The following is an 8,526-nucleotide window of genomic DNA, read 5'->3' as shown; positions in this document are numbered from 1 at the left end:
AATAACATTATTTTATGTTTTTTTGAAAATTTTATTCTTTATCTCCTCTATGTTGTTTGACGCCCAAGAAAGATTTATCGTAAGCCATAGATCATAAATCATAATAAAGTATAGTCATTTCTAACACTTGTTTTTCTGAACTTTGTACTAAAAGAACAAAAAAAAAAACATCAACAAACAAATACTAATGAAACATAGTATTAATATATGTAGTGAAAGTTGAGTTAAGATCTAAAATCGATAAATTCTATGAGGTTTTAAGGGATAGAAAGAAGGTTGGGTTGGGACCAACCCGAGCCCAACCCAACCCGAAATTGACTTCAGGTTGGGTTGGGTTGGGTTAGGGTTGAAGGAATTTAGTTAGGATTAGGGTTAGGGTTAGGTTGGTCGGGTTGGGTTAGGGTTAGGATTGGGGTTTAGAATTTAGGGTTGGCCTCAACCCAACCTAACCTGGCCTGACTTGTAGCCCTAGTCTAACCATATTCATCCGGGTCAATTGAGTCATTTTCCATTTCAAGGTCTCTTGAAGAAGAATCCATTATCACCTTTTCATTATTTGATTAAGAAATACGAAAATAGATTAAAAAACAATAAATGGATTTTTTTCTCCTTTTTTCCCTATTTTGTTCAATATTCACCATTGATTTTGGTAAATTGCTCATTTGGTTCAAGGGAATAAGAGTCTAGGATTGGAATCGAAACAGCTCATTCCAATTCCAATTCTTTGGTTGGGTACAATTGGAATCCCACTCAATACAATGTGGAGTATCTATCCAAGTATGCACATTCCTTCTAATTGCACCAATTTTGGCTAGAGGACAGCAACAAACCGAACAGTGCTCGAGGAAACCCATACCAGTCCTTTGTATTGACTTTTTCTATTTAATGGTCGACCCACTCACCCATGACCTAGAGACAAAAATTATTCAACTTTATATATATATATGTATATAAGAGATTGAGAGAGAGACTAGTGTAAGAGCACATGTTAAGCACCTGTGTAAATAAGTATTAATTATATATGAAATATGATAGTTAGATTTAACTTTGAACTTTCATACAACTACAACTTTCAAAAAAAAAAGAACTTTCATACAACTAAGTGCAATGTTATAGCCTCGGGAAGTTTTTAATAAATTGTGAGCACCATTATAATCCGTTGGCATGTGATGTCATGTGAGTTATATAGTTGTTCTTAATTTCAAAACTACCCTTTTACAGTCAATTTTGTCTTTTCATTGTTCTTTAAATTTTCATTACAAAACCCAACTGGTGCTTATCTTTGAAGACCCCGTAAGAATTATGACGAATGGGATGGCCTTCTCTGTTGTAAGCATGCATCTAAGCCACCACGCCTTCTAGCTCCTTAAATCCCAAATCCTCATCACAAATGTTCTCTCCACCGAAGTCTTTTCTCTAGGCTAAGCATTTCTCCAACATGGTGAGGGCATCAGAAATCCTGAAATCCCTGTCTTGGAGAAACTTTAACAGAATTACATTAGCCTTCTCGTCTCCACCCAAAAGGGGAATATTCCACATGGATTCAGCCCTTGAGAGGTCAACAACTTCTCTTTGAGTTTCTGCAGAGCCTTCCTTCACTTTGAGATAAGAGACTAAGAGATAAAGTAAGGCCCTATTTGGCATCACTCCAAAAAATCGTTTCTAGCGATTTTTGCGATTTTGAAAATGAGAATCGCGTTAGGGATGAAATCCCTGGCCCCCGTTTCTCTTTCGAAACGGGATGAAAAACTCCCTCGGCCAGCCCCATTCATTGTTGTAAAAAAATCTCTCTGGATTCAGAGAATGAGAATTCTCGGTTGAAGTCATTCTCGCATCGTCATTGTTTAAAAAACGAACACATGTGACAAGAGTCACACGTGAAAATAAGGGTACTACGGTAGTTATAAACATCTTGACCTAAATCCTCATTCTCGTTCTCATTTTGTCTCGTATCTTCTTACAAGTTGCAACGGCTCTCTACCACTCCTCTCCAGTGCCGTCGACATGGTAAATATTTCAAACCAGGTTTGTTTTCTCCACATTTGAAAATTGAAACCAAGTTTCAATTGTTTTTTTTTCTTTTGCTTTTCAGTCTGGGAATCGTTTCAATCGTTCTTTCTCCACCAATCCTCTCTAGCACTGTCGTCACTCTCCCAACTCACTGTATGGAACTCTTGATTCCAATAAATTTTATTGTTGCAAGTTGAAGGTGCATGGGCTGTTACAGATGTCATTTTTCTCTCGATTTCGTTCTACTCCCTATTTTCTCCTTGTTTCGTTCCCTCTTGATCCCAATAAAGTGACTGTTGCTCATGAAGAGACCTTAGAATCATCATCAGAACCATGATACCAAATCCTCTAGAATGATACCCAACAATTAATCCCTGTTTCAAAATTTCTAGCATGTTTTAGGGTAGAAAAAAGATAAACTTGATAGAGTTTTCAATTAATTCACCTGCAACAATATCAAAAACCTTCAAATAATACATACTCAAAATCAAGAATAACTTCCAAATACAAAACCTCAAAAGCAAAGCAAAAAAAAAAATCGGGACAGATTTATTGGGAAATAAATCTAGTGAGATATGCCACCCTATTGTCAACCCAACTAAGTTGGCATTCACTTTTGTAGACTTTGTACAAGTTGTCCATATGCTTTCATAGGCTATGCCAAGTTTTCCACTCACCATGTTCTTAATCGCATTATATAAGATAAAGGGTATCTTTGGCACAACAATCTTGTCCACCACCATCTCAATGCTGTATCCAAATAATGGGCAAACCTTACTGTGGGTGCTAGAGTTTCCCAATTAAATTCGTAGGGAGGGTTTTGACAAACAGCTGCAATGACTATTTTATCTGATCCAGAGTTGAAGAAAGAAGGTAATTCACCTGTTACTCACAATGACTTTTCAGACATTTGGATATATTCTGTTAAAACAAATGCAATTCATCTCACAGTGGAGGTTTTGGGATTAGGTCAACATAGGGGAGGTCATAGTAATTCTCAGAAAAGTGAGGAGACATCCTAAGTGTTTATCCAAAGAAATAAAGAACTCTCTTAAGTGTTAGCACTCAACTTTTCCTGGTTTGGTTCTTACTGTTCCAAATAAATTCCAAATCTTTTTTTTTATATGTATTTGATAATGTTTTAAACGAATTAGAGTGCAATGTAATTTTATTTCAACTTATATTTATTAGAATAGAAATGGTTTTATCTATCAATAGGTTAAAGAATTGATTTCAAGAAATTTGTTGTTGCCAAACGTAATTCTATTTTTGAGAAATAGGAATCAAATGACTGTGCCAAATAAAACTGGTGATTCTCAGGATGAAAATTCTCATAATCCATTCTTTTCTGAAAGGATTCTAAGAATGAGAATCCTCAGAATTGATGCTAAACGGGCCTAAGTGTCTTCTTTGAAGGAAGTAAAGCAAAGTGAAGTGTCCTCCATTAACGAACTAACAAAGCCTTTTTTTTTTTCAATGAGGAGAAGCTTGCGAATTCTCTTGTGGGGTTTGTGGGACTAAGAGAGGTGATGAAGCTTCCATTTACAGTTTTGTGATAAACCAGATAGGAAATCTGTAGGAGCAAATGTCTCTCTTTTATTTCTCCATAGCTGAGAAGCTCTGGTTTTGGTTCTCTGAGGTCTAAATTACAGAGGTTTCTTGAGGTGCACTAAGAAGATAAACAAAATAGGGGTCAGAGAATGGGAGTGGGGTGGAGGTGAGAAGCCTCCAAAGATGGTGTGTTGGCCAATACAGGTTGAGTGGAGGGGAGAAACCTTCAAAGATGGCGTGGGAGTGAATTGATCCAAAATAAGTTGGGTTAAGGCTACATAATTTGGAGAAGCTTTTCAAAGATGGCATTACATTTTGAAAAATCAAGGGTAAAATTGTCTTTTCAAATTTTCCGTTATTCGTTCCTAACGGTTGTCCATTGTAAAAAGTTATAAGGATAGTTTAAGTGATTATGCAAACATAAGATTTTGTCTATTTGCTAAACTTTAGGGGTAGTTTAAGTATTTAACCCTTAATTTATTTTAATAAAGAAGCCCATAATTTTTTCGGAAAAATACATTGCAGCCCAATGCAAAATTCTGAAATTACAACCCCCATAATCTACTAATAACCCCCCTAGGAACTGCATCCTGCGCATAGATTTGGCATCAATCCATGCTCAGGATTCATCCCCTGTATGATGGGATTAAAAATTCTGAACTGAGCTGATCAGTCATTCTCCCTTTTTTTTGGGTCATATTGCAAAGAAAGATTACCTAAAAAGGAATATGTTGGATATGCATCTCGGTTTGGTTATTCTAATTAGGGCCATTAATGATTAAACAAGTCAAGAAATAACCAAGCTTCGCCAATATTGAGATTGTGCTCAGAAAATTTGGATTAGATGCACGGACCCAAATTTTTAATGAGCCTAGGCGGTTAGCTTAGTTCTGACTCGCATTCAACTTGGCTTGTTTCACTGACATTCGTTGTCAGATGTTGGACTCATTCAGGCCCGAATCTTGCAAGCTTATAAAGGGCCCAGAACCCAAAATTAGCTGAGTTCGTTTAAGCTTGGACCACGAGCTGCAAAATTGAAGCTAGGCTTTGATTATGACAGGACTGATCTCAGGAACAAGCCGACCATAGTTGAAGCTGTGACAAACATCTGAATAATGATCCAAGTAGAACGTGGCAAAGAGGGCTGATGGGTCATGTGGAAATTGGAGTACATGACCCAAGTTAGACAACCCTTCTGGGTTCTGGCTTGACCATGTAGTCGTCTTGTTGAGAGAAGCTATCTTACTTGAGTGGAGTCGTATGGAGGCATGACATAACCAATCCAGACAACTCAAGCCAGGGACCATCTGGACCGAATCGACTGGCCATGTGTTTACATCACAGTCCAGTTCAATCTTTTTCGTTTGTGGGTGGTTTTGTCCATTTCATTTCAACTTTCCCAAAGGGCACAGACCGTTGAAGTTTCAAAGTTCACAAGTGTCATGAATAAAAAGTGTTTGGTTTTGCCTATATGGTAGGCTGAAAGCTGCACAGTGAATGAAAAAGTCTGAGTTGGGGAACATGTGAAATCCTGTGTAATGTGATAGTAAAAGCTGCCACATTGAAGATTGCCTTGTCATGTAAACCTCTCAAATTTAAGACTCTCCCGGGGGTGTTTGGTTGGAGGAATTGATTTGTTGATTCCAATTTATAAAATTGTCACATCAACCAATTCCTTAAAAAGGTATGAAAAATCCCACTTCATAAGACTGGTTCCTCAAAAAAATCAGTGGAGGAATGGGTTAGTCCTAATTAATTTCCATGAGATGTCAATTATGTACAGCCCATTAATGTGGTGGCAGTTAACATTTTTCTTAAATCACGTCATTAACAGTATTTGTACCAAACAATTTTATTGAAGTAATCACTAATCAGTGATTCCCCCCAAACCCTCAAAATTATATATTTTGTTTTGTAAATGATCTTGACAAATCAATTCCCCCCAATCAAACCACCATTCAGACTCTAGCTAACCCCCAAATTAATATGGGCCTTTTTAAGTAGGCTAGAGTAGGAGTGATAATGGGCTGGCCCATGCTTAGCACCTATTGTAAGGACTATAGCCAAATCGATTTCTCGGTCTATAAATATAAAATATAAAATATATAAATTATATTTATAATATAAAATCCCACCTTCACTCTCCCAAGGCAAGTTTTGTAGGGATGCAACTTGGGAAGAACTGGGTTGGGATTTTGTTAAAATTTGAATGGGCTCAGCTCGAAAGAGTGGGCCCATGGATGTAAATTCTTCAAATCAAATATCCGACTGTTTTAGTTGTGGTTAGTCTTTCTTCTAGTTTGCTTGATGGGTTATGTTGTCTAAAGTGGTATGTTTTCTATCTCTTTGCAGTTGTGAGTCTGGTTGTGCGTAGTTCTCCTTGTTGCTGTGCGGCAGTGGGTTGTTTAAGAGTAGTCCTTAGTTGTATATAGGGGTGTTAATGACCAGGTTTGGGCGGGATCCGTCCAAACCAAATCAAGTTGAACAGGTTGAACGATCCAATAAGACATATTGAATTGGACCAGTCCAGACTTAATGGTCCAAAGTACTTAAAAGATTAGATTAGACCTAGTCCATCTGTAATGGATTTATATTGGACTAGGTTGGGTTGAACCAACATCCGATCCATTGGCAAAAGATAAGAGTAGGAGTGTCAATGGGTCATGTTTTAGATTGGATGTAACCTGAGTTAAAAACCAATTTGAACAAGTTGGATGGTATAATAAGACATTGATTTAGAGCAGTCCAATCCAAGATATTTATCAAATTGGATTAGACCTGATCCATCTATAATGAATCCATATTGGACCAGATCGAGTTGGATCAATATCAGTCCCTTTACCCTCAAAAGATTTGTACCTCTAATCCCATGGAGTATTTTGGAGTATAAGGGTGCACCATGTACCTATCTATACTATATCCTAAATGCAGTTGCCCGCATACTGCTAGTGTTGTTTTCCAATCCTTTTAAAATTTTGTTTTTTTTTTTAATTTTAAAAATAAAAAAATAAATAAATTTGGGTCTATTTAATCTCACCCACAACCAATTTAATTAAAAAACTGAATATAATATGGGCATTTTAACACCAGCCCGTATATCACACGGGTCCCTTTCAGTAAAGTACATAACTTGCTGATTTGGTCCGCTCAAGATTGAGAGTGGAGTTCACAGGGATTTGCGATATTACATTTATTTTCATAACACGTTTTATCTCTTCTCACAATCACAATTCATAATTTCTAACTTTGGATGCCTTGGGCAGTTGGGCTCACGCAAGACAACGTAATACCACTCAATTAGTATAATTGAGACCACAAGTAATACCTCCCTATCTGATGACCAGCCATAGATTCCTCCATGTAAAAAAAAGAAAAAATAGATATAGGTTCTTCCACGCAGCTTTCACAAAATGTCTTGTTACCAAAATAACAATGCAACATTGTAATACATCAGACAGCGCATGGCGCATAAATCAACAATAATAGGCAATGAAAAATTGAAAACTAAACTCGGAGTCTAAGTAGGTGTTTGGCATGGTACTGTGTTCTCAGCACCGTTTTATCATAAAAATGGTACTGGCTACTGGGTATGTTGACGTTTGGTGTGGCTAAGGAATTCAACAGCCACAATAACTATTGTCTTTTGGTATGACTGCTGTGACTCAACAGTCACATTACTCCACCAAAACTGCTGCATTTATTTTGACTCTTCCACTTCTGCCTCTCCATTTTTTTGCCAGAATTTTAGGGACCATGTTCCTATTTTCTTCTATAAAAGGAGTGCCTCCTGGGGGGTAGTAGGTGCATGGAGAGAGAGCATTAGAAAACTAAAGAGATTGAGAGAACTCCATCGCCATTTTCTAGCAAGATCTGCTCCTATTCTGTTTGGGATCGGTATTTTTTCTTCTTTTTCACTGTTGCCATTAAGGGTTTTTTCACACCAGATCAAAGCAGTCATCTATGTTTTTGAGTGCTTCAAGGCTTTGTTAAAGGCATTTCGGCCCTAGTAAGGTGGTCTGTTTGTAGTTCTCTTATCAAAGACATGAATAAACAAGTTTTATTTCTTCTCCCGTGGATGTAGGTCTCTTTGACCGAACCACGTAAATCTGGTGCCATCTTTACCTTTCTTTTGCTCTTATTATTTGCTTTATAATTCACATATTACTCAATTATTTTCTTGTTTGCCATACTAACTAATCGATAATTCAGAGTTTAAGTCCTAACAGGGTCTGTTTGAGTTGTAAGTGTTTATTTTTTGTTTAGAAATAATGCTGTCACATATGGTGTCTTTTGGGAAAACAGCACTGGATTTATTTGATGCCAGTATTGTAAAAAAGTTTTCAGCATTGGTCATATTATCCAAGATGATACCACAATGATACGGGCTGTTTTCTGAAAAAATATTGAATTTGACGTTTGTTCAGACCATACTTCCCAATTTTCAAAATGTGGTTTGAAGCAAGATTTTTTTTTTTTTTTTTTTTTTTTTCTGGCAAAATGGTACCAAATAAGATGCTGTTTTCTGAAATTTTCTGATGTAATGCTTATGTGACCTCGTTTTCTCAGAAAACAGCATCAATGCCAAACACTGCCTAAATGACTTTGATTTTGAGCCAAATGAGTCACAGAGTCTATTACTTGATTCAAAGGTCTGGTTTTCAAGCACCTTCTGTGTCTTCTCTTAATATAGTGCAACTTAAGATTGTATGCTGCATATATTATATAATATATACAGCAATATTCATTTTAATTGTCGTGGGAAATATCTATAATATCTCTGGGAAATGACAATGGTTATGAAATATCATCAGATCGATCTGCAACCAAATTTGTTAAGCAAAAGATAGGAATGAACTAGGACCGATTAATTCATTTGGAAGGTTACACAGGCAATCGCCTCAAACACCCTTAACTCGAGGAATCTTATCCACCTGGTCGCAATTCAACTAAAGGGGAAGGAAAAGT

This window comes from Nelumbo nucifera, chromosome 6 (assembly GCF_055504915.1).
Source record: "Nelumbo nucifera cultivar China Antique chromosome 6, China Antique-T2T, whole genome shotgun sequence".
Classification (NCBI taxonomy): domain Eukaryota; kingdom Viridiplantae; phylum Streptophyta; class Magnoliopsida; order Proteales; family Nelumbonaceae; genus Nelumbo; species Nelumbo nucifera.
The sequence above is the reverse complement of the archived record's forward strand: the minus strand, read 5'-3'. Positions refer to the sequence as shown.